Source organism: Aulostomus chinensis, chromosome 12 (assembly GCF_037954235.1).
Source record: "Aulostomus chinensis isolate RoL2024-O1b breed Wild chromosome 12, RoL_Achi_v1.0, whole genome shotgun sequence".
Classification (NCBI taxonomy): Eukaryota; Metazoa; Chordata; class Actinopteri; order Syngnathiformes; family Aulostomidae; genus Aulostomus; species Aulostomus chinensis.
In genome coordinates, this window is record NC_141331.1 from 2,803,531 (window position 1) to 2,830,358 (window position 26,828).

General features: G+C 48.2%; 1 protein-coding gene across 3 annotated transcripts in view; it reads right to left on the minus strand.

Annotated features, from left to right (window-relative positions):
• Window positions 1-26,828, minus strand: part of gulp1a (GULP PTB domain containing engulfment adaptor 1a) — a 63,391-nt gene that overhangs the window by 28,268 nt on the left and 8,295 nt on the right. Inside the window, exon 2 of one of the 3 annotated variants that reach the window (XM_086219650.1) lies at window positions 11,629-11,700. The exons of the other annotated variants lie outside the window; for them this stretch is intronic. The gene's annotated coding sequence lies outside the window, so the exon portion shown is untranslated. The remainder of the gene's footprint in view (window positions 1-11,628; window positions 11,701-26,828) is intronic. 3 annotated transcript variants of the gene reach the window in all.

Consider the following 26,828-nt stretch of genomic DNA (forward strand, 5'->3'; position numbering starts at 1 on the left):
TCAAGGGGAAGGCTTTCACAGGGATGCACTGTGGCATTCCAGACGTGACCTATAAAACCCAACATGCCAGAAGTTGCTGTCTGACCTTTTTTCTGCACTATGTGATTCACTGTGTGTTCACTGGCAACAGCCGCGGGTCGGCATCAACACAGCAGCGCGGCTCCGGCAGTAGAAGTCACAATAACTCCACTCCTGTGAGACTCCCCCGACATTTCAACCACAAACAGAAACGTTTAAGGCTCAAAGGTTTGTAGGACGCTGATAAATCTCTCCCGTTCCTCACGTAGAGATGAAGCTCCAGGGAGGAGTCGGATCAGGAGGCAGCAGGAACACGCCGGGCCTCAGCCACCGTTCTGAGGGCACACACCTCCACCTCCAGCCTACGTGACGTGGTGCCTTTAAGTTGTTTTGGTAAAATAGAAATGCAGAACATAAATCTAAATGAGCTGCCGTCAAACAAACGCCATCAGGGAGGTACAACCTCTAAAAACTGCAGGGGAACTCTTGATGTGGAGTCCTTTGACGATCATTCATTTCTATCGACTGCTGAATGAAACCCAGGCTTGGATTCCAAGAGACGTGCCTTAACAAGAAGTACTGGAAGTACTGTAGAAAATACTGTACATAGGACTCCAGGGAACGCAGTACTTGATGGGGATCAACAAAAAACGAACCAAAAAAACCTCCATAAGCTTTAGTTTTTTTTCTTAAATGTGTTTCTTGGCTCCCTCACATGAACGAACAGTAGAATTATTCAGACATGTTCTCTTCAGGATGAATCTCAGCGTTCGACTGAGCGCCCAAAACTTGGTACTAATGAGCAGGTAGGACCTTCATCGATCCCTGCAGAAGGACACACACCCAGATTCACACACACACACGCGCACACACACAAGTGGACAACATCGACTCGAAAACTCTAGAGACGGTTGAGCTGCTGCTGCTCCTGAGAGGGGCGATACCTGCGTGTGTGTGTGTGTGTGCGTGAGTGAGTGAGTGTGTGTGTGTGTGTGTGCACGTGCGTGCGTGCGTGCGTGCATGTGTGCGCGCGTGTGAGCAGGACCAGAGCTCTGGGCCATTATTGACTGACAGCACTCTGGGTAAATTTGTGGGCCCACAGCCAACATAACTAAGGAGCAGTGTGTTTACTGTACAACACCTTGATGCTGCTGTGTGTGTGTGTGTGTGTGTGTGCGTGTGTGTGTGTGTGTACAGACTCTGTGTTTAAAGCCTCAGTGCATCACATTTTACATACAAATGAACATCTCTCTGACGTTCTCGCGCTCGCCAGCCAAACGAGCTCTCAACAGTCATTAAGCCCCCGGCCGCCAGGTAAATCTCCCCACATCTCAGTGTTCTGAATTTCCACAAAAACAAGCCCTCACGCTCCCAAACAACCAAAGACGTCGTTTGTTCCAACGTGTTTCCATGACAACTGAAGCTGTGGCTAAGAAGTCCTTCATCCTAAATGCAGTCAGTACTCTCGACTCCAGAAAGACCAGCTGTGAAGAAGCGCAGGTATGAACGGGTCCCCGCTGCATCATGGGAGCTGGTCCTGCGTTCGTCTCTGTCACACTGTCGATTGTCTCAGTGGACGATAAAGTTTTATGTGATGTCACACGACCCTTGAGTCGAGGGACAGAAAGGTCAAGGTTTGTTTGCTAATGAACACTTCGGTCACTGTTTTTTTCTTTAAGTCCTGTTTAAAGCTGAAAGCAAACGCCTGTTCACAGCCGCAGCAGCGACGCCTGTTCACAGCCGCAGCAGCGACGCCTGTTCACAGCCGCAGCAGCGACGCCTGTGACGCGGGTCACTTCTTAGCTCCACCCAACGCTGGACATGGGGAAAACTGTGCGGCGGTTTGGTTGGTGAGCTGATCGTGAATGAGCACCACGACAAGAACAATGACATCATCACATTAAAAAAAAAAAAGACAGTAAAATCACAGCAGCTTGGTGTAGAGGGGCGGCGCTCGCGTCAGTGCTAGCCACCCCGCGTTTAACAGTTTGTGACAACTTAGCATTCATTTATCAACAACACGTCTTAGCTGTACACATCCCAGTTTGTCTCGGGCAGCGGCGTCACTGAAATACCAGTTGCAGCCCATCTCTGAGCTGGTGGGAGGTTTTTTTCAGCAGGACGCTGCGTGTGATCGCCTGAAAGTGAAGCCTAATGAGTCTGCAAGCTGAGGGCAGGGCTGAGAGCTGCGGAGTGGGTTTTAAATTTCAACTCCATGCTAATGAGATTTGCCCGGGGTCTAATCCGGAAACTGTCTGCCTCTGCATCCTTCGCAGCCTTCGGGACGTCTCACTCCAGAACAACCGGCCGAGGAGGGGCTGCGCATTTACACCAGGATTAAAATAAAAGTGTGTTATTCTGACGTTCAAGGGCAACGGCAGGGAGAGAATTTCCATAGAGAGAAATGCTTCACCCAGAATATCAGGTAGCCTTTCTGGTCCTAACAAACGCCTGTTCTGAGCTCACAAAGATAGCCTCCAATAGCCTTGAAGCTAACCATACATGGCCGGCTCGTTCTGCATTTTGGAGTCACAATGAAGTAAAGCAGGAGCTCAAGACGCCCATTTATGAGTACTTCTAGGGTGAAGTACCTCTCAAAACAAGCACCAACATTTAGAGCAAGTAAACTGGCTGAACTTTTAAAAGTTGGGATTTTGTGGGCTTAAATGGTTCATCATAAATGTAACGAGTGTTTCCTGGACGTTGGTGAATTCAGGTCCACATCAACAGGAGTGCACCAGTGTGCTGTGTTCCATTTGGCAGGGCCGTGACTGTGATTGTCCAACCCATCGTACCTCAGAGGGAGATTAACTTTAGCGGTTTAGGAAATAATAATCTTTTAGAAGCACCTGTACAAAGACAAATATTTGCCAGTCGATTAACAAAGGTCATTTAATGCAACATAATGCAGTGATTGTGTTTTTAATGGTCCCGGTCAGGGACGCGGCCTGCTCCGGGTCTTGGGTGGTGGCCTGTTTTTGCTGGCAGGCTGAACTTTGGTTTCTGCCTGACAGCATTTCAGTGTCCAGAGACGTGAGCTTCTCTGTTCACGCTTTATTTTTCTAGGCTTTTCTTTTTTTTTTCTTTTTCTGGGCGCTGCTCTGTATTATTTCATGTTTGCGTCTTGTATGAACAGGTGTGGGGGTCTGACTGGTCCAGACCCTTTCCAGGAAACTCCGGGTCTTTACGGCCCCTCCACCCCTCCACCAACATGAAATACAAGGCAAATGTATTTCATGTTGTCTTCTACAGAAGTAGAATCGTGAGCGTGGAGGCGCCTCTAAGCCTTCCTTTTACACCGGGTAATATTGTTTCTTTAACCTTTGTACAAATAAATAAAATGATAGAAAAACAGTTGGACCTTGAAATTCAAATTAGTTGCAAGCTTCAAGAATCCGACTTCCGTATCTGGAGAATCCGTCGGAGGGTGAAATCGCTGCTGGTAGACAGACTTGGAAATCTGTTTTAGCCGTTTTGTTCTCCTGACGTCTAGAACTCATCACCTGGTTGTGGCTCTGGGGTGAACAGCAGCAACAGCAAGCTGCCTCTGATGCATCACCTGACAACGTGAGCTTCACCAGTGCTCCCAGTCACCCTCCCAGTCCCCCTGAGCGACCTGAGGACCCACTCGGTGCAGCGACCAGGAAACACACAGACGTCCAGCTTCCCCGTCCGTGTCTGTGCAGACGCAGCTGGAGGCAACACGATGATAGAGGACAACGCCGTGTCAGGACTACGGGGGCATCTCTGATTGGCTGTTTGAGAGTCTATTGTTGCTGTACTATGACGTCGTGAAGCAGAACAATGAGAACGCTGGCTTCCGATGGGCCGATGATAGACAGCAGTCCAATACAGAATGAAACAGGAAACTTTCCTAACTCCCGTTGGTCCCAAGTCCCCCCCAAGTCACACGTGCCTGGGATTGTGTGTGCAGGTCCTGAGACTAATTACTAATCCACAGATGAGTGAGTTGTCAATGAGTTTATGAGAAAGAGAGACAAAGACGGAGCTGAGAGGAGGGAATCGATGCTGCACCTCGCTGGAAGAGAAAACAAGATTTCAACCATTTTAAATAATTAAAAAAAACATAGAAAATCGATCCGTGGCGGTCGATGCTGATATTGTAGCTCCTTGATTTACTACAGGAAAGATTATTTAATTTTTAGAGATAAAAGTTGGAGAGTAATTCATCTCCAGTACTCAAACTGGCAGAGAGACGAGTGACATGTCGTAAAAATACGCAAACTTGATCATAATCTGAAGACAATCTGATCTGGGATCAGTATCAGGTACTGGTGTGAGACCCGTGCATGGAATGTTCCAGGCCAGATTCCCCCAGCAGGAGTGGAAGTGCGAGCTGAGGAGCGCCGGCCGGAGAGGTCCACCACTTTGATTCAAGGGCCGGAGTCACGCGTGAGTGCAGCTGACCAACCTCCGGGTCAACGACCTCCGGGTCAACGACCTCCGGGTCACTCACTGCTGAGTAGAACTGGTGGTCACATCCAAACGCTCACTGCTTCAGCTCTCTGAACTATCTGCATGATCAAGACGTCCTCGGAACATACGACAGCTTCTTGCAAGGTGGCAGTTTCCTCTGCTCCCTCATGATGTAGGGGTGACATGAGGCCAAGCACCTTCTCCCCCTCAACAACAAACTGTCGTGTGTCAATGTGCCGTACTTCAATCTTGTTGCGTCTATGCTTGAGGGAAGAACACGATCTGCTCTCCTTCAGCGGCTGATGCAAGCTCATTAAACCGTCAGGATTTTAACTTCCCGTCGCTCAGAATCAGCTGACGGTCGGTTCAATTTCTCTTCAAGCAGAGTAGGAGGCTTGCACCCCCTGCGAGGACGGGGAGGAGAGAACGGGAAAACATCACCAGGAATCAAAAACGACACTTGTATGGAGCAGCTTTATGAAGAGCATCTGGCCAGCGATGAAACGGGATGAACTGCCTTGACCCGAGTGCTGCTCCGCACATCAGAGATCCATCACCGCATACGGAACCCTGCGTACGCTCGCCCTCCTCAGGCATCCTGCACCTGAGCCGTCAACATGAGGCTTTCACTTTGTGATTTGCTCTGCACTCCTCAGCACTCCGTCAAGAGAAGTGGCGGCACACAGAGGGCAGAGTTCAACTAGGCTGAACTTTGAAGCGGCGCTACAAGGCTGTGCAGGAAATTTGGAAGCGCCGAGGCGCAGCTGTGGCGGTGCAAAGAGACGGACCCCGACTCGTGAGCATCTGCATGTCCAACAATCTTCTCAAAACAAACAAACAAACAAACAAAAATAAAGTGGCACCGGTGTGTATCTGAAGAGTACACGCCGCCTGAACTCAACCCTCGGGTTCACGTTGCACCCTTCCAGCTGGACATCGGGCCTTTTGTGCACTGATATCCTTTTGAGCAAATAGATTCAACTTTGAGGGAACATTCTCATACCTGCAAGTACAAAATGCTCTGGTCTCATTTAGCTCGTCACCTCCAGGTGAATCTCACGGCGCCCTGGAGTTTGCGTACTCACTCCAGAGACTCGCTGAGGCGGCTTCTTCCCATTCGGCCTCTGCTACCCAAGAGGCTCTGTTAGACTCTCCAAATGTTATCAAACCAAATGGATCGCGTCGCTGCAGAGACAGAACAATCATGAAAATGGAGGTACGAAGAGAGGAGAGTTCTGCACCTACAGGCACACTTTTGAAAATGTTCCCTCAACAATATAATCGTGGTTTTTAGTGCCGTTTTTGCAGTACAAAGTGATCCCTCTGTTTTGAGTGTTTCAGCTCCAGTGCAGCCTACGACGGAAGCATGAGCCGACAGTAATCACCGTCGCTGCCAGAAGACGAAGACAAAACTGCGTCACGATACATTCAAAACTTCAAATTCTGCTTCTGGCTGAAGCATTTATTCACCGCCTGTACAAAGATAGTTGGTTAGTCTCATCAAGAGCCTGAAACCCTTCGCATCCTGCCGACCCGGCGCGCCTGTCGGCAGGTAAAGGTAACCCTCCGAGGGTAGCGAGAATTACTTTAAAAAAAGAACCCCATCACAGGAAAAAAAATCAATTCGTCTCCATACCGGAAAACTCAATAGGTCATGAACTGGCCTTTTTATTGCTCAAACACGAGGGAGCTGATTAAAACAGACAAGTGGTGTAATACCAGAGGTACAAGCAGGAGGGGGAAGGGCATCCGATCACCCTCTCGTCCGCACGCAGCTGCAGACTCTGGCCTCCGCGGCCTGAAAGGTCACGTCGCACCTCCAGTTAAGATGTATAATTGATGTGAGTGTAGTTGCCGTTTCATTTAAATTCGCCCTCTTTATGGCAAAATGAAGAAGAAAGTCCTTCAAAAGGAGAAATAATCGGGTGCTCGGGGTCATCTGGAGGTGAACGCAGGGCGACGTGTTCCACCACATCCTCCCGTAGTGAGGTTTTGCACATCAGGACGCACAAAAAGACGTTCTGTCCCAACAGACGCCACGGTGCGATGAAGAGTCACCTCAGCGACACGCTTCAGGGTGTCCAGGTCCCAATGAGGTCATGGGTTTCTGACCTTTCCTCAAAACAGGTCAACGGTTTACATGATTAAGTCTTGTAGGTCTCCATGATGTCATGAGAAGCACTGAGATCCGCGTTTTGCCAACAGGTTTCGTTGCCTCGTTAAAGTGATTTCCCATATTTGCAGGTGAACCTCCCGATCTTCCCATGCAGATGAAATCCGCTGCTCTGCTCATTTAAACTCGCCAGTGATTTGTTTTGCTCTTTTTCAACAGATGAAGAGCCGGGCGGTTCATTTCAGCCTCACAGCACCAGCAGCAACGGTGAGAACATTCAAGTTAAAAAAGAAAAAGAGCTCTGGCGGTCCAGAAGCCCACAGAGGCCCAGGATCTCTGATTGTACGTCCCAGTCCCGATGAAACGATCAATTTCATTTTACTATTTCACCGTTTTTTGGGGTTTGTTTTTTTTTCTGTGTGCGTTCTCTTGTTTTTGGTGCTTGTCAGCTGTGTCATAGTAACCCAGAGGAATTGTGCTGACTCAGGCTCTGCAATGGTCGCTAAAAATAACCCCGGCTTGACCGGGGAGAGAGAGAGAGAAACCATCATCTGAGCACGCTCGTTTACGGTACTCTGAGCTGCGTGGTGAAATCTTATTGACAGAAGTCATCAATGACTTAATCTGAGATTAAAAAAACAACAACAAACAACGACTCACTGCCGGCTCAAGGATCTCCTGCCAAAGCGGACGTAAACGTGTAGACGGGGATATTTACTACGCTGTCACTCATATTTACAGCCTGGAATTACTCCCAGCACTCACGGCAGGAGCAGAGGAGGGACTGCTCAGGTCTTTTCCTCATGGTATTAGTACTGCTTAAGCTGGTACATTCCTGTGGCAGTCGTCATAACAACCAAGGTCTCAGCACCTAAACTCCCTTTGTGAAAACAAATAATAGACGGCAGTACTGGTAAGTAGGAGCACAAAGTTCTTGTTTCTGTCTTAGTTACATTCATGTGAGGATGCTGGGTGGGTTCCTGAAACAACAAACCCATAAAACCATCGACATGTTTGATTAACACACCCCAAAAGTCCCCCTCAAACCACCTGACGAGGCCACAACTGGTGATGCTGAACTGGTTTCCATCCTCAAAGTTTCCAGCATCCAGGCAGCAGTGCAACTGTCCAGTCAGAATGAGTGAGTGAGTGAGTGAGTGAGTGAGTAAAGCCAGAAAAATGTTTTTCTAGACCACTGTCATCACCTTGGGGTTGACCTTTGACCTTAAGGGCATAAAATGGTAGGTTTCACGCTATTAAACACCTCTGCGGGGGGTGCTCCCAACATGGGGGCCACGGTGAATCATGTGGCGGTCTACGTCGTTCCTCGAAGGGGGGGGGAGAGCAACGGCCCACGGCCAGGACCAGCTGATGGAGTCAACCGGTGATGTCCAATTGGGGAGAAAATGGGGAGGGTTTGTGTTTGTGCCAAACTAGTAGGAACTCCATGATGGCGTTCCTGAGAAGTCATCAGGGGTGGAGTCTTCCTGACACGCAGGTGAACCCACTGAACAAGATCCAGGTGTTCAGTCCCGCCACGCGAAACTCGGGAATACGGATCAGCATATCAGCATAGTTGTTGGGCTAAGCTGTCAGCGGACTGTTTTCACGGTACACCGGGGATGGCACCACACACACACACGTTCCATAAGGATAGATATGATAGAACAGGAGCAGCAGCAGTATGGAATAATTAGCTGCTGAGACGTAGAGAGCCAGTTCATTTTCAACGAGGACACGTTGTGGTTACGAGCCGCTCGCTCTCGCTGGGGTGAGAAGAGCTCGCATCCCAACTTCCTAGAAAGACTTTGATTTCTTCTCCTGAAAATACATCCATGTGTTCGTGATTACGGTGCCGGGTGTGTGTGTGTGTGTGTGTGTGTGTGTGTGTGTGTGTGTGTGTGTGTGCAGAGGGAGGAGCACATGTCTGTCATCCAAACAATCACATAATTGTAAATTCTCATGTTTCTGTGGACGCTCTGATTCCACGAAGCACCGACGCTTCAACTTCACTCACAGCCGAGCTAACCACTTCCCCCTGTCTTCAGTGTTCGTGCTAAGCTAGGCTAACCGCATAATCACATGCTCAGTGCCAAACTCACAGACTTGGATAAGACACTACTCAACAGAAGCTATAAAAACAAACAAACAAACATCAAAACCTTTCTGGAAAGTAAAAAGGTTTGCATGTGCTCAACCATCATGTTGGCAGTGGAGCAGGGTTTTATGAAATAGCAGGCAACACCAGGGTTCTGGGCGCCCGCCTCCTCATTACTGTCAGGGTAGTTTAGCGTCTGACAGGGACGTCTGGTTCTCTACCGGACTCTGTTGGTTCCTGCTGAGAGGAAACAGCTGACAAAGCAGAGCGTTGCTGGAGGAGAGCGGCGCTTCCCTCGCCGTGTTTGGAGAGAGACTGTTTCAGAGGGCCAACGGAGGCTCCTGCTGCATCCCTGATAGCAGCAAGTTTGCTCGGCGCTCCCTCGCAACCGGTGCCGGATCTCTTTGAGCTGTCTCTGACTCCTGACTCCTTCCAAACGAAATGAAGTTTCAAGACGTGGATGCTCTCAGGCTGAAACTCGCTGAGCTTCAGTCTGCAGAGAGCGCTTACACAGAAAACGTCTAACAAGAGGAATAACGTGGCTCCTCGTGCCGGAGGGTGTTACCGCTCCTCTTCCTCAATGTCAACACGTTGCACAACTCCTCTCTTTTCCAGTGTGTTTATGAGAAGTGGTGCAACAGTTCTTATCCAGCTACGTGCACTCTTGACCCAGTTCATGCTAAACTGTCCCTGAAATGGTTCGTCTCCCATGAGTACTCCTTGGCAAAGTGTTTATCAGCGCCTCGGTGGGTCGTGCGACCTCTGTTCACATTGGAAAAATCGACCCTGCAGAGTTTATAAAAGAAAAGTCTGTTCCTTCATCGCCTGATGCAGGGGACTTGAAGTTGTCCTTCTGGGACCTCTTCAACCTGCAGGAGCACTTCTTTATCTTTGTGCTCTCGAAATGTACCTGCCTTCACCTGCACGTTGCTGCGTTATTGTGCAGGTGAAGGCAGTCGCAGACACCCAATTTGATGACAAAAAAAAAAAGCAAAAGCAAAAAAGGTGCAATAAATCAGGAGAACTACGTGAGAACAGCGACCCCGGCAGGAAACCAGGAGCTGCCAAAGAAAACACGGACCCTCCTAGTTTGGATAAGTGACTGTGTGGGAAGAGCTCTTGTCACATTCTCCGTTGATCCCCATGTTATTCCTCTTCTTCCCTCCTCCTCTTTTCTTCTCCGACGCTCCGTCCTTGTACAGGCACTGAAGCTAAAGCTAAGCTAGCTCCTGGCTGGCGTGCAGGTTTCCGACGCCAGCGTAACATTTCCCAGACGAGTCGGAAACATTACGCTCGACTCACTCGATGTTCATCTGGTGGAACAATAAGAAGCAGTGACGGAACAATCAGGTATAAGCTCAGTTACACACTCCAAGCCCCGCCCACACCCATAACTGGCACGCCATCCTGAATAACATGCATTCCTGTGATTTGGTTTCAAACCTGAGACTGGCAGTTGAAGCAGGCGCCTGCGAATGAATCGGTGACTCCAACGATTCGGAGTCGCCGCTAGTGTCCAGAATGTCAGGCCACACGTGCAACCAGGTGGAGCAGCCAGGTTTTTAGTGCTCCAAATGTGATATAAATGCTCCAAAATCGACTTCTTCTATTGATTTGACAATTTTTGGCCTGCAGCTACAGCCTCTGGACAGTAGGGGGGGCTGCAGCACCCCAGCTCTCCTCAGTTAAGCAAACCACTGCTGGTGCATTTGCTGCTGGAGAAGATTTGCTGCAATTAATGTTAATTCTGTCACTCATTTGTTTGATCATTCTTGTCTTGACAGAACAAACAAACAGAAAGAAAAAAGAGAACTGATGAGAATACCGTTAAATCACCGCATCCCTCCTGCGCTCCAGAGTGAGATGATTGATTACAAGAGCAAATCACATTTGCATTTTTCCAAATCATCTCCAGATTGCAGACTTATTTTTAAGGGAATAAAAACGGTGCTTCAAATTTTCAAAGGAGGATTTCAATTGTCCATTTATGGCCCAAATCCACCACAATAATTTCCTTCTTATCTTCAGCCCTGCCTCCGCATGATAAGACATCCCCCAGCTTCAATGTGAAATCTGTCCAAAGTCATTTAAACAAGGCCATATTCTACTGTCAGCTGCTGATTTAAATATACGGGGTAGTTTGGAGGGCCTGGCGAGCTCCGTGCTCATGCACATTTACTCTCACCGACACTTTAACGGCACATGACAAGCATAGGAAGTAGAAACGGCACTGAACACAAGCCAAAGGTCCAGAAGAACCCAGATGGACCTCGCGTGATAAAAGCCCGACCACGCTATCTGTTCTCCGTCCAACAACACGCAACAAAACATCAAAGCTTCCACTTTACAGCCTGCAACTTCTAATTTGATCTGCCTCTTAACCACTTCCTGCCCGGATGATTGTGACGGGGAAAGAAAAAAAAAAAGCCTCCAACTAGAAGAAACACAGAGTATCGAGTCCTTTGACAACAGCACGACACACTGAAGGAAGGAGCCTCGTCCTCATGCTGAAGTACTGGGATTTTACTTGCATACACACACACATATATATATATATGTGTGTGTGTGTGTGTGTGTCCTTATTTCATCTTTTTGTTAACATGTTCTAAATAAACTTACCCTTAAGTCTGCACCAGGACGATGTCTGACAAGACAGCAAAAATAAAAGGTCCCAGATTAACTACTTTTACTGTCAACATGAGTTAGTGGACATTTTGTCCATCCTTCCTGTCTACACGCCACTGCAGAGACAGAAAGAAAGAGGCCACGATGAGATTATACTCAGCTGAATATGATGTGTGTGTGTGTGTGAGAGTGTGTGTGTGTGTGTGTTTCGCTCAGAACAATGAGCAGGTGCCAGCTGCCTGGAGGATCTGCATTGAGGGGGCTTGGATGACGAGGGCCTAATGATGCCTTCACTGACAGCTCAGCGGCATGTGAAACTGCAGATGTGGAGTCTTACTGTGTGCGTGACGCTGAGGTGTCGCTGCTCACTCGTCTACGGGCTGACAGCTCCTCACGAGTGCCGCATGGTCTGGAGGAGGAAACGAGAGGAGAGGCTTGAGTCTGGTTTGCAGACGGGCGAGCACAGCGGCAATCACATCAGACCACTCATGAGGATGCAGCGAGACATTTGTCCATCTGCGGCTCCTCTGTCAGGTTCGTCCGGTGGAACATTTACTTGTAAAAAAGAAAAGAAGTCTAGGGGGTAAATGACAGTGATTAATGATGGGAGGCTGAAAAAGACGGACTCTCGTCTCATTCTTGCTAACGGGACATCTCGGGAGGGAGTTTCCTCCCATCTGGAACAAACATCCACTGGGACTCAAGGATGAACTGAGCAGATTTCAGGTAGTTGAAGGTCAGAGGTCAAGCTCCCAAGGTAATTCTCAAAATTTAGCACCAACATTCACAGAGTCTTGGGAATACACTGAAAATTTCTTAGAGGTCAAAGGTTACAGCTGCATCATATAAATGTGACCTCTCAGGAGCTCTTTAAGGGAATGTCTGCAAATGTCAGTGGAACAGAAGGATGAATCAAAGAGATCTTGGTGGTCAAAGGTCAAGGTCACTGTGACCTCTTATGAAGACTACACATTGTGAGGTTATTTCTTAAAATGCGTCCAGGGGGAATCGAGAATTAACCGAAAATGTCCCGGTGAACTCAGGAACCCCCTGACGGAACTTCTTCAGGTCAGAACAAAACATCCACGGGGACTAAAGCAGGAGTTTGGTGGTCAAAGGTCACGGTGGCAGGCGCTTCTCCTTCCTATCAGAGAGTGAAGCTTCCTCCAGCTCAACGTCTGACCACAAACTCCAGACGAGGGCTGCGGGAGGCCTTTGCTGGAAGAACGTAGGGAAAGATTCTGCTTCATGCTGCTCACCATGAGCGCTTGCATTTAGAGCAGCGGAGAGCTCTGTCAGCTGTCAGCGTTTAACATCTACAAATAAAGAGCCGTACCATAACGGAGCCATCCGGCGTCTTCTAGAGAGACTTCTGAGAACACCGGCGATTCATCTCCTCTGTGACCTTCAATCCCTCAAGTATCACTTCCTCAGACTCAAACTTGTCTTGTTCGTTACACGAAAGGATTACAGACATAAGTCAGCCGTCACGCAAACCTTCATTAATACTTTTAATTGTTGCTTTTACAAAGAAAGAGAGGGGTTACAATACAGGAATGAGCTGTTCTGGCCTTCAAAGCGGGGATCAAACAGCTGAACGCCTCCACCAGCGAGTCCAGTTACAGTTCACCGCCGCGCTGGTCCAGACTCACGGAGCCCAGGCTGATGGAGCTGCAGCCTGAAGTCGTTTTTGGACAAATGGACACGTCATCATTCACTGAGACGCCGTCAAACGACAGCCAGAAAACATTACGATGTGAGTGAAGACGGACCAAGAACTCAAACTTGGTGGTGAGCAAGAAAACACTCCAGGAGACAGCAGAAGCACTGGAAATACTGCATCACTGTGGTAGGACACCACTGTGACCTTTGACCCCCAAATCCTTTCAGGTCAGCTTGCAGGTGTTACATGGACGGCCAGACAGACGGATGGATAAATGGACGGATGGCCTGATGGATCGATGGGCAAAAGGGAGACTGGGGGACGGACAGACAGACGGACTTTTGGATGGACAGCCGAAAGGAAGGAAGGAAGGCTGGATGGACAGACATACAGACAATCAATTCATGGATGGACAGATGGATGGACGGACTGACAGAGGCAAGAGGAAGTAAATGTCTGCGCACGTGTGAGTAACAGAAATCAACAGGGACCACTTTTCAGAAAGTACACACATTTATACAAGGTACACACACACCAATTACCTGACGAACATGACTCACAATTACTGCATGTACTTATTATGTAGTATTCTGTAGTGTCAGTAGTATAATACTGAGTTACTTCCAGATGAGAGGGAACCACACCTGCCAGCACAAAGCTCGTCAGTCGATTGATGATGTCTGAGACAAATCGTGTTTCCGTTAAAATCCATTCAGTCCATCCTCGGGTCCCACTGAGCGTTTGGGCCAAATCTGAAGACGTTCCTGCCAGGCGCTCCTGAGACATCACCAGAACAGACGGATGGCGACCCGTCACCATGACGCCTACGGCCACAGCTGTCCCCAGCATGATGACGTAACAAGTCGCTTGTCTGCTGGTTTGACAAACGAGACACAGCGCGTCCGTCACCTTGGTCGTACTGCAGTTACCAAGAAAGTACTGAAGTAATTCACCGCCGCTGACATTCAGATGGACGCGAGGACGGCGGGCTGTGACCCGTGAACACTCATTTAAGCTGAGTGACGTATGCAGAACTCCACTGACACGTATAAAGCTGGAGAACACACACACACACACACACACACACTTAACACCGAGTTTTTCACGGTCATTTCATGGTCAAGATTTAGCGTTTCTGATGTGTGCCAGCACGGTGGGAGCGCCTGAGGACACCAAATCAAATCAGAATAATCTTGTAAATCTCCTAAAATCTCACTTTTATAAACAGACGTTGGTGTGAGTCACCCACCAATCAGCTGTCGGGCCACAGTTTGCTGTGCTGTACTTTCACCTTCAGAAACGCAACTTTTCTTCTTCACTGGTTTTATATTTCCCCTCCGCCTTGGTGAACCCTTTTTGAGAAGTGCTAAACAAATACCATTATCATTAATGTATGACACCACCCAGCCAAGAAAACAACTGGCAGCGACAACAGCGTGTATTTATGTTCAAGTAAATACAGGTCATAATCATAACTGGGCCATTTGGAGATAATCCACATGGGGGGCAGAACCCCGGATCTGGATTCTAACCCCAAGCTTGAACCTAAACGGGACTCGCAGCATAATGCCGATGCGAGGGACGCTGGCCAGCTAACCAAAGGTGATAGGTTAGCTCCGTTACACAGCCGTGGATGAGGTCACAAATGAAACGCAACAGGTGGAGCTCGGCGTGACACCTTTTCATCGACTAGAGAGCACCTGAAGAGCTCGCACCTCCTCCGCTCAGCCCCTAGGGGTCCTCAGGCCGGGACCTGGGACCCCTGCAACCCACGCCACCCAGCGCCTGACATCCACGCTAGCACGTCCTAAATATTCCTCAACACGGAGCAGTGATGGGAGCGCGAGGGGAATGTGCTGGTGTGCTTGCGTGTCATTTGAGCTGATGTGTGATATTTTCCACCTCAGAGAGACGCTCACTATCATCATGGCTAGAACTCCGGCCGGCCCTGTAGTGGCTGCCAGTTAAAACAGTTCCCCATGTGAAGAAGTATTTGCTCTGCTGGCTTGATTCGCTGCGGCAGCCTCTTTAGTGAGTGTCAGCACGATGACGGAGGGGTGGGGGGGGGTTGGGAACGCTCTCCTCAGCTGATGCTCAGTCGGGGGGAAAACCCTCCAACCACATTCACGCGCGCCCTCTGAAGTAAAAACGTTCGCCGAGCTCAGCAGAAACACTCCTGCTTAGGTGAGGCGGTTATTTTTACCAAGAATACAAATCCTTGTCGTGTGTGTGAGTGCACAGTTGTGTGTGTGTGCGTGCATGTGTGCGTGCATGGGGGGGGGGGGTTACTGTTCAACCGTGATCGGCTCTGACGTGGAATACCAGTTAGTGTTCTAACTGGGTCAGGTCGTACATTAAAGCTGCTGGAAGCTCCCACTTCCCTCACTCCAGAGAGACACAGCAGGACTGAATCTAAACTCTCTGTAGCTTTGAGCGTGTGTGTGTGTGTGTGTGTGCGTCCGTGTGTGTGCGCAGGAATGCACTATTTGAAAGGCGTCAGCGGTGTCTTCAGCCTCTTACGTACAGTCTTCCTCAGCTTTTATCCAGCTGTTGTCAAACCCTCTTTCATCACCTGCGCGCGCTCACACAGGTGAGGGAGCTGCAGATTTTAACCTCCTGCAACTCCTGTCTGGAGCTTTGTTTTTCCTTCCTGGAAGATACTTGACAACCTGACAGTTTGTTGTAGATCTGGGGATTCACCCGAGTAAGAAAATACCACAAAAAAGAAGCATTTCAACATAGAAATTAAGATTACAGGAAGCTTGGATGTATAATCTGATATTCTCTAACTATGAAGCGGAGCCCGCGCAGGCAGACATTAAATCACTTTCTTTACTTTTATCTGGGATTGTTTACGCACCGATTGTGAACTTTACAGAAATTCCTTCTGCACCTGAATGCATCATGTGTGGACATGGGTGGAGGAGCGAGGCTGCTGCTGCTGTCTGGACGGAGCTGGAGACCTTGAGCTGGGATGATGCGCGGGCCTGTAAGCCCTCTGAGTCATATTTGATATTAGACCATAAGAGGAAAAAGTGACTTCACTTGGGAGTTGACTTTCTGAGTGGCTGTCAAAACCTGTCAAAGACGATTAGACTTCCCTCTCTCATAATCCGCCCGTATCCTTGGGACGTTGAGCTTCACCATCGCCAGAATGTTTTAATTATGATTTTTGGGTGAGCGGCTTCTCCTAATGAGGAGGAGCAGGATAAATTATTTTCTGATCTGCCGTCCTGTGAGTCTGTTTTTCCAGCCTGTTCTCATCGCGCCGGCGCGTCCGCTCTTTAACGCAGTGTGAAACGAGTCTCGCCGCTGTCGCCGTGAAGGGTTAATTACCTGACGATAGGTGCGGACCAAACAATCACTTACTCAGCAGCTTTCAATTTAGTCCAAGTTAGTTTCAGTGCTCATGAGACCTCTACCCACCTGTTGGTTAATTAGATTCATGGTTTAAAACAGTAATTGGCGTGACAGGCTTGAATGTATTAATCTCTGAGAAACGCTCATAAATAACCGACGACACCACACCAAAGCGCACCGTCTTAAACACGTCTATGTCTGAGACCGATTGGTCGTTGCCGGTTTATTCGACTTTGGCCCAACCCTCCCTTCTACCTCCAACGAGCGCCCATAAACACTGTCGTCATGTCTCCCAGACGATAAACAACCGTGCCTCCTGCACAGTCCTGGGAACCAATCACGTCTCTGCTCCCCTTCCAGGACTGAAGTCAGACGCTGGCTGGTCAGTGGAACAGGAGGTTACTGAACGAGGAGGTTAGTGATCACCCACCTGTGCCCTCAGGAGCCCCACGACAGCGATGACCCGCATGAGCCCTAACCCCGCCCCCCCCCCCGACGTTAAGCTAAGTTTTAGCCACAAACATTTCTTGTTTCAGGAACGTGATACTTAGGAATGAACGAGTGGTTTCACGTGGAAATGAGGCGTCCATATTGAAGCCAACATTGAGAACCTTTAACGCTTTGACTCCTCCAGAGGCGAGTGTGTGTGTGTGTGTGTGTGTGTGTGTGTGTGTTCACCATCGATGTGTAAAATACAGAGTGAAATTTCACCATGGGGACCAGAAAAGCACCAAGGGCTGCTGATTGGAGCCAATCAGTGTGGCTGGCTGCCATGATGGACGTGGTCCTTTCATCAGCCTATTAGAGCATCAGAAAAGGAACACCAGTAATTACACCTGCAGGTCCCCGAGAAGAAACCGGTGTTTTGAGACTCCGACTGGGACACGTCGAGGGCTGGAAAACCTCCTGCCTCATTCTGACAGGTTAAATCACAAAACGCCAGAGTTCTGTGGAGCAAAAAAGAATGAAGGATGAAAACCTTGGCCCGCGAGCCGCCGCTCGGGCTGCCAGATGATTTTAGAATTGATTACAAAGTGGACTTATTGTCCAAAGAGCCGAGGAGGTTTCTCAGAAATGAGTCAGAGCTCGTAAAAAAAAAAGAAAGAAAGAAAGAAAAATCATACTTCAGGAAGATAAATCAGAAGTGGTCAGGCCATGATGGTGATTAAGGTCGATCAGATGGAAACTAGATTCTTCTGATTTCTTCCACTGTGACATGGCTGGAGTTGTTTGGATTGGTGTGGGGTGGAGCGTCTCTCTGTCCAGCAGCACCGTGGAGGAGAAGACACGAGATCCTTGACGGACCGTTGTAGTGAGACTCAGCTGCGCCTCGTGGGGCTCAGCACTTGCAACAAGCTGCCGCCCTGAACTCTGGTTTTTGAGTTTCAGACAAAATCCCACTGTGATTCTTGTGGATTTTTTCCCCAAAAGCCAAATGTCATGATTGCGTGCATCAGAACACGGAGCACCCATGGTAGAACCTTGCTTCGTAAATACAGAACATTGAGCTCATTGAGTTTCGCTTGTTCCGCTTTTGATTTGTGAGGAATAAGAAGCTGCGGCTGCGTCAACGCTACGTCACATGGAAGCTGGAGCCCAAACCGCGGCACCTCACCTCACGCTGCTGCACCAGAAACACTCGTCTCTAACAAGTCATCGTCCTTCGAGAAGCTGCAATCAGTAAACAACGTAACAATCAACCGTCCTGGAACAGAGGGATTCACGTCTCCACCACAAACTGATCAGAACTGACTGCAGGCATTTGAATGATTCTGCTGGCAGATGCAGCGCCGCCGCCGCAACCGCCGCCACTAGGAGGTTGGCACCTCTACAGTGAACAGAAACACGGAGCAGAAATGACTTTTTTTCCCTCTCTGGCTACATGAGGAGAAGGGAAGAGAGGTTGTACCCAGTGACAACTGAGCCACTGAAAGAATCTCCAGAACACTCGCATGGTAACACACCAGTGACGTGTTGCACGGGTCCAGTGGAGCGAAGCTCTCCAGGCAGAGAAATACGCTCTCTTGAAGCACTCCGGAGGTGAGTGAAGGCCACTTTTAACCACATTTAATACCGTAAACTTGTCAGGAAAGTGAAAACTTTACGAAGTCATGTCACAGAAGGGCTAAGCTGCATTTCTGACACTCTCGCGTTATCCCAGCAGAAGATTTACTCTGGGCTCTTTTGCTCTGGAGGTTGAGCTCAGCGCTGCGTTTTCATCAGAATGTCCCAAATCTGTGTGGAAAGACGCAACCTTTCCAGTCTGATGACCTTTGTGAGCGGCGCAGCCGCCGTGATGCGTTGACAGCTGACTTCAGTCTCCATTTTCATCCTGACAGGAAAACGTTCGACGGCAGGTCTGAGCCAGCGTGACGGCTGATCACGCCGTGAATAACGCTGTCCCGATGACGCCTGGGAGAGAGACCACAACGCCGCTTGTGTTAGCAAACTCAGACAGGAAAGGAAGATGTTGAGCTTCAGGCTGGTGAACGACTTCATGAAAACAAAACGGGAGGCGGATCTGACTGCTTGTCCTGTACACTGGTCTCAGGTGACATTTAGGAGAGGCGGGTTCACGCTGGACGGGTCACAGAGCGCTCACGCGCACACACATTATTTCACACTGATGTGTTAACTATGAACAGTAGCAGAGAGCCCTGGAGGTGGAGAGTGAGGTTTGCCACAGAGTAGAAGCACAAAAACAAAAATGAATAAATAAATAAATAAACACAACAAAACGGTGCGAATCTGTGCTGAAGGTCTGACGCCAGGAAACTTCCTCCAGGGTTCCAGGAGAGCGGAAGTCAGTCCTGACAGTCGGATTGTTCTGCAGTTCTACACTCGCACAGACAGACTTTGTGACGGGATTCATCCTGCAGCACGGAACGACCAAACAAAGACGTTTTTTTGAGAGTGGCCACGTTGGGATGTTCCTGCAGTTCCTCTGACCACTCTTGCACTTTCAATAAAACTGTAATTAGCAGAGGAGCTAACGAGGGCTCGGCTCCACCCTGGGTCATGATGTTTGCCTGCTCGCCGTCTGATTTGCTCATTTTACTAAATCAGTGTGTTTGTGTGTTGGACATACAGCAGGTTTCACGCACACACTAGGATTTCTACACACATGGGTGACACACGCGCAGAGCACAGGGAGAAACGCACCTCACAGTTTCATCCATTTGACCCACAAAGCAGCACAATGCTGCGCTCCATTTTTTGAGTAAATGCTCTCCTGGTTTGATGCGATTAAAAATTCACATTTTGAAATATTCATTTGCTTCTTTCTGTGTTTTCTGGGGGTCGTTGGGAAGCAGAACACAGCAGACCTACACGGAAGACTCTCCTGCTTGTGTGCGACTGAAAGCAGCAGGAGCTGAACTTCCCAGGAGTGGATTCCACTCCCACAGAGACCCACAGGCCTCATGCCAGCTTGAAAGTTCAATGCATGTATGGGCCAGTGGCCAAAACAATCTGCCAAGGGGCGATCCTTCGCTGTCAGCGAGCGCCGGAGCTGTGACAGGAAGTAGCCTTCGGGGTAACTAAGCAAGCGAAACACATTTTCCGACTTCTTCCAGCTCATCTTGATTTTGTGGTTCAGCTCCGAGGTCAGGATTCCCGCGCGTGTCTCTCACGGACCCCCGACTCACAGTTGGGACAGAATGAGAGCAGCTCAAACCAAGCGAAAACCTATTATGCCCAGAAACTCATCATCCTCTCTCATGTGAGCGTGAGAAGAATATTCAAGCTGGATGCAGCAGCAGCAGCACGACGACCCAGACCCACAATGACTGGCGGTAATTACACACCCGCTCGGTCAGAACAGAACCTTCCCAACAGCCTGACCCGCACCTGTGAGCTGATCTACCCTCAGATGGGAAACCAACAGCTGATCTGAGTTGATCTAATCAACTCTGAGTAGGTTCACTCACAGTTGAGCCCGTGCACCACCACTACACAAGTCAGAACTAATGGAGCCCCGATACCAAGATCCACCGTGGCAACCGCGACCAGATACCTCACTTCCCTGGAGAGACAAAGCGTCCTGCCAACGAGCGGCGAGGATGAACACATTTCTGGAGTAAATGTGATAAAAATGGCACCAAAGAGCAGCTGGAGTCCATGAGCACGTTTGAAAGTCTGCTCAATTAATTTCACGCTTGCAAAGTGATGCTGCAGCTGATTTCCAATCAGGTACAATCAGGCTGGAGAAACACGGAGGCTAAAAGTGGGATATATTTAATATATCAAACGCATCAGGTATCGTTCAGTGTCTGTTATCGATGATATGTTCCCTGTGACATAGACGACACGTCGGGCCGTTGGTGGAGTTTCCTGCAGACTAATGAGCCTCTTCAACTCGACGAGCCTCCACAAACGGACGCGTCGGGCTAAACGCTAACGAGCCTTTTATAAGGTAGCAGACGATTTAAGCCAACCTGGATTTGTAATTCACACAGACGGTGAAACTCAAAGTGTGCGTGTGTGACTTGGACTGAATGAGCGAGTGAATGAGGGAAAAGAAGGAGTGCTGGAGTCCGTAAGAGGGAAGAGACGGAGACAAACTCCTGCTGCTGGCCAGGTTAGCCTCGCAGACTCTGTTACCGTAGTAACCCACTCAAAGCTTCAGTTTCCTCTCTAGTGAAACAGGCTGGAGTTGTGGCTCCTCTTCAGGTTTGCATTAACTCACTTCCTGAACCGGAAACCCAGACTTCCCCTCATCTCAGGGTTTTCACTAAACAAAAAAAAAGCATCTTTTTAATCCGTGTGATTCCCGAAGTCACGTGTTCAGCATGAACGCCGCCTCCTCCTCCTCTCATGAGCAGCCTTTGTTCGCGTTTCGGAATACTCTGAGGGAGGACAATTCAGGATTAAAATTCAACCGAGTGCTTTACTTTTTCAGTAAATCACACACGGACGGAGTTTCATTCAGTAAAGTGTTTTTGTTGCACTTAATAGGTTTAATTCTTGAACATTACAATACAACATGAGTTTTAAATGCCGCTTTCTCTTAAACATTCAAAAAAAAGACGACCAAAAGGATTTGGCCTGATTTCCCTTTGGAATAATAACTAATTCTCTTTAGCAAGACGACATAATCAGTAATCGATGGAAATACACAGGAGAAAATTACAGAACGATCAATAGCTGCCGTCCTGCTGTCAATCAACATCATCGCATCACATCTGCCAACACAGCCGAAGACGAAGAGGAAGGGAAAAAGTCTTTTGACACAGACGTTTGCCTTCCGTCACGGAGGAGAAGAGAAGCAGTCAAAGCTGCTCCTCATCTATTTAAAAAAAAGCCCGACCAAATATAGTGAACACCAACCAGATTGGGGACAGCAGGTTCTGATGCTGGAACGAAAGAAGCCTCTAAAGCTCCATCCATATTCATCACCTGTAGTTTAGAAGCCAGGACAGATAAACAGAGGGAAATAAAAAAGATGGTGGCACTATTCCACGAGGATGGCGCCTACTGAATCAAAGCAAAAGCTCCGCGCCGTAGAAAATAATTTGAGGATAATAATCTCGGCTGGCTGGGAAGCCGTCAGCCTCAGTGAGCTTCAGAGGAAGACACAATATTTCAGGGTCTGCATCCTCCACATTTCTACACTAAATAGATCATAACTGCAGGCGGCGAACGCGGCGTTGGTTTGTTTCATATGAGGGAGGAATAATAGCTTTCTTCTTCACAAACTTTTATATCCTCTAATCCGTCGTGGGCAGCTCGCTTTGCTGCGGGATGTTGAAGAAGCTCCTCGGGCGCCTGAGAACTTTTGCCTGATGTGACAGTTAACGTGAACCGCTGGTCAAACCTGAAAGGCCAACTTGGAAATGTCACACAAGGCTTAATGAAAGGGCCAGCCATGTTGTTCTTGACATTTTATGGAGCCACTGATTAATAGATTAGGAAGAAACAAGTGTGCTGGCGGCGGCGGACTGCTGGCTGAGAAATCCCCGTGACCTTTCACCCACCTGTGATGTCAGCAGAGGGAGATCAACTAGATTTACCTGCAGGTCATCAAAGGTCCTATTTGTAATCAGACCTGGCTGATCATCGCAGGCTAATGCAACAAAACCACTCAGAAAACAAGCATTTTAAAAGTTGTTAGCATGTTGACGTCATTCTGATCCGTTTAGCACCACCGAATGACTGTGAAAACCCAGCTGGAAGCAGCAGGAACCCCTGGGAGCCTCTGTGGAGTCCTGGGGGGGCAGCAGACCCACAGGTTTGCCAAGGGATGGGAAGATTTTTGGGTAAATTTCCAGAAACTTTCCATGGGAAGTTAAGCTTTGGAACTTGATTTATCATGGGAAGTGATGGAATATATGGGAATACTGCTCAGGAGAATACAGACTGTTTCTGTTCATGACAAGGTAAACACACCGCATCATCCCCATGAAAACGTTCCCAGGTATTGCCAACCCTTCGCCTGCGAGGCTTAGTAATTCTGACTGATATAAAATACATAAACTGTTGCAGAACAAAGAGGCCGCTAACTTTATATGTTGGGAATCGGTAATGTCCACGGCATGAAAACACAAAGCCAGTGGAAGAAATGTTAAACAATTCAACAGAGTTCGCTGGCCATCTGCCTCTTTTCCTGGTCCTGCTGATGGAGGAGGAGGAGGGGGCGTTTCCACTCCTCCCAGGACGCCTCATCCCTCCACAACGCTCAGTAAAACCCTCCTTCAATTGTTTACCAGACCAATCACACAACCTCCTCAGAGACTGCAGACGATCGTTGAATACGGTGTTGAGCAGCCCCAAGTCTGTATTTGTCTGTCTGTGTTCAGCTAACAACCTCAAACCAAGAGCTGACTCTGCCAGCAAGGCCGACACACGCGACCAAACTCCTTCCACTGCGTCTCCGGAGCACCTCAGCAATCAGCAGGGAGAGAGATGACGTTCTCCCCCCGTACGGCCAAATGAGCCATTTTCATCAATATTTAAGTGCTTGAAATGCGTCCTGACACAGTAATTCAGCTGCTCATTACGGGAAATTGATTTCAGAATTCCAGAGCAGGGCTGCAGGGAAGCAGTCATCCAGCACAATGCTCAGTTTGAGAGCATGGAACGGGCCTGCTGGCAGCCTGTTCTTGATTCTGCCCGATCGCATTATGAGTAAACAACAAAGCTGATGTCAAATCTAATACTGCACTGATGTTTCAATCAGTGAAAACACAACACACATGTAATACATTTACCGTGGCGTGCACCACATCAGAAATCCACTTCCTCAAACCACCGACACCTGAAACATGCCGGCGGGTTTGACAGGCATGTTTACTTGGAACAAATCAGCATTTGTACAATTTTTGGAAGCCAGAATCTGTAAAAACCCAACATATTATCAGGATCCAGCGTTCAAAGGTCCCCACGGGTCATGTGCAACATGAGGTTTTGCATCTGGACAAAAAAAAACAAAAACAACAAAATCTGAACTCAGAACTGCGATGTAACGTTTATATTAAATCACTCATTTACCAGATAATCAATAGGTAACGACTGGCACGAAACAAACGCTACGAAACCACAACACTCTCTTCTCCTCAGAACAACTACGGCCGACTCCGCCAACCAACATTGACAAAAACTCAACGACAAAAACTTCAGAGGAACCATTGGCTACAAAAACCTAAATAAAACAGTTTATGGAGGCAGTAAAAATGAAGGCAGCTCAATATGTTTTCAGATTTCTTCAGTCTGAAGGGCAAAAATATAAAGTTCTTTAAGCAGACTGGAGGTTTTGTGCCAAATTAAAAGTACCTTTTATTTTTTATGTGTCAAAAATAAAGATGTATATGAAAGGAACACGCTGCAGGCTCCCAGGTGGCAACACGCCGCTTATGATGAACACGCCGCTTATGATGAACACGCATAATGAATGCTGGTAGCACGCGGGTTGTAGAAATGAGTTGAAGGATCCAAACTACAGAGCTACAACTTCGAAATTAAAATAAAAGCACTCAGAAATGAGGGAGTGATGTTCAGGAACCAGAATCCCAGAATCAGTGAAGGCGCTGTTGTCAAACCCTCTACGTCACGATGCCTTGGACTCGTGACACGAACAAATAATGAGAGTAACTGTGTAATACTGCAAGTACTCTGAGTGAAAAAACACCAGCATGCTGTTTTAAGGGTAAAAGTATCAGTGAGCTGAAACTAAAACCAAGGAATTGGGACGTGATGTGTGAGGGCTTCCTTTTTTTTTTTGGTTAAAACGTTTAGATCGCGACTGAAAAAGTCTGGTTCAGGAACCAATAATGGTCGCGGTGTCTAACCTTTATCAATGTCTTCACCCTCTTAGTAAAAAGGTGGACACAAGGCGACGTTATTTTTGACGACTTGTCTGATTACAATGGCGCTGTCCTGCAGTAAAAGATGGATTTGTAGAGCCGGTGGTGCTGATTCCACACAAGCTGCAGGAATTTATACCGAAGTGAAAATGAGGTAAAATGAGACGACAGCAAAGTGAGTGATTGTGACTTCCTCACCAACAGTTTCTGAGACAGAAAACTCAGTCCTCCAGCCAGTTGGAACCGGGGACTAAAGAGGAGGACGTCATCTTTGGAACCAACTAAAGAGGTTATTTTGGCGCAGCTTTATCAAGAGATCTCTCCTGGCAGCTGCTCGTCTGTCACACAGCGAATCAGGGACACAAAACTATCAATATTGCAGTCATCTGACAGTGTCTCTCCAAAATACTTCATTTCCTGCACTTCAGGAGTACCTGGGCAGATAAAAGGCCAGCAGAGGTTTGCCGTTTCACATCAAGACAGAAAAGAGTTTTACTTTCTGCTCATTATCAACAACAAAAAGGCAGAAATACAGATAGTGGGAGTGCGACGGCAGGGAGGCGGTCTGGAGGGGCGGAGCCTGTTCGCTGTGGATGGTCGGGTAGATGAACACACAAGTGATTGGCATCAATCACTGTCTGCTTCTCTCAGGCGGCGATGGGCCTGTGACAGATGAATGGAGCACAATCAGGATGAAACGGCGAAGGATGGCGGAGAGGGAGAAGAGCGGAGCAGGAGGGGATGAGCCTGGCGTGCTGAGACGAATGGCAAAGTTTGCAGAGCAGCTTTTAAAGGTCAAGAGAAGGACAGAAGGGAGATTGGAGGAGTACTCACTACTGCAAGGGCTGCTCTTGTGTGTACTCCAAACTATGATTCAAATACACACAATTTATGAGGTTCAGTAAATGAAGTGTTATCTTCGATTTATTACAGCTGACAGTTTCGGGACACGTCACTGTGAGAGGCAGGTTGAGCATCAATTACCACCGGAAGGCAGCAAACGCGCTTTTCCTCTTAAAGTCCAGCAACACTTGGTGCGTGACAGGATCCAGAGGTGCGACAGCTCAGCCACATCCCTGATCGGTTGTGGTCTCTGGGTCACAGTTTCTCTTTGGTTACTTTAAAGTGATGCTTCACCCTTCCAAGTACTCGCAAGTTTAGGTGTCAGTGTCTTCCCTCCTGCATCTCTGCTTTGTGGCTCCTGAATGCAGGAGGAGCCAGCCACGCACATGTAGCTTGAAGCTAACGGAGATTGATGGCTAACACCAGCAAAACTGCCCAAAAGTATCAGTTCACAACCTCCTACACCCACGACCTGCTAATCCATGTCCTCCCTCTCCACACGTCTGCAGCTAAAAACAGGCAGCAACACTTTGGTTCTCTGCTACGACCAACCAGCGCCTCCTGGTGGTGCAAGACAGAAACGCGAAGGACTCTTGGAACTGTTTGATTGAGAAAAATATTTGATTTAATCCTAAAAAAAGTCAGAGTAATCATTGATGAAAAATCATTATGAATTGCAGCCCAAATCGCTGCCACACTTTGCCGTCGTTTTCTGTTGCTGGGACAGTGAATACACGCGAACCGGCTCACGAGTTAAAACTTGGTTGTGTTTAAAACCGTCCGCTTCTTCACAGCTCAGCTTTGAATCCAAAAAATGATCCCGTACATTAAAACACAGCTGAGACTAAAACAAACGCAGGAACTGGGGATGTGAGAACTGGTCCTGCACGGGTACACGTGACATCGAACTGACGAGTTGCTCTGTTCTGACCTCTCTGAGCCACCGTAGAGGTTGGATTGTCAGAACACTTAAAGAACTGAATTATTCCTTCAGCTCTCTGGAGCCTTCTACACTTCTAAACACTCAAAAAAAAGTGGTGAGGAATCTCAATATAATTGGCAGCAGAATCAATAAGGACGTTAGCATCAGTGCGATCTTCCTTCCCTCAGACGCTCCTCGTTTTAAGGAACTATCAAAAATAAGCAGAGGCAAAATATTTGCCGTGAAACAGAGCTGCAGAGCGTGACCGTTCCTCCAGATTTGGTTTCCTCCAGTAGTGGCACTGCTTTGGTCACACGAGTGTGACTAAGGACCTTAGCTAAGAGCTTGAAACTTCTGACTTCTAATTTTCCTCATCACAACAGAAGTTTCAAAGCAGTGTCTTGGCTCTGTTACTGATAAACGTCAGTCTATAATAGAAAGACAAAGCC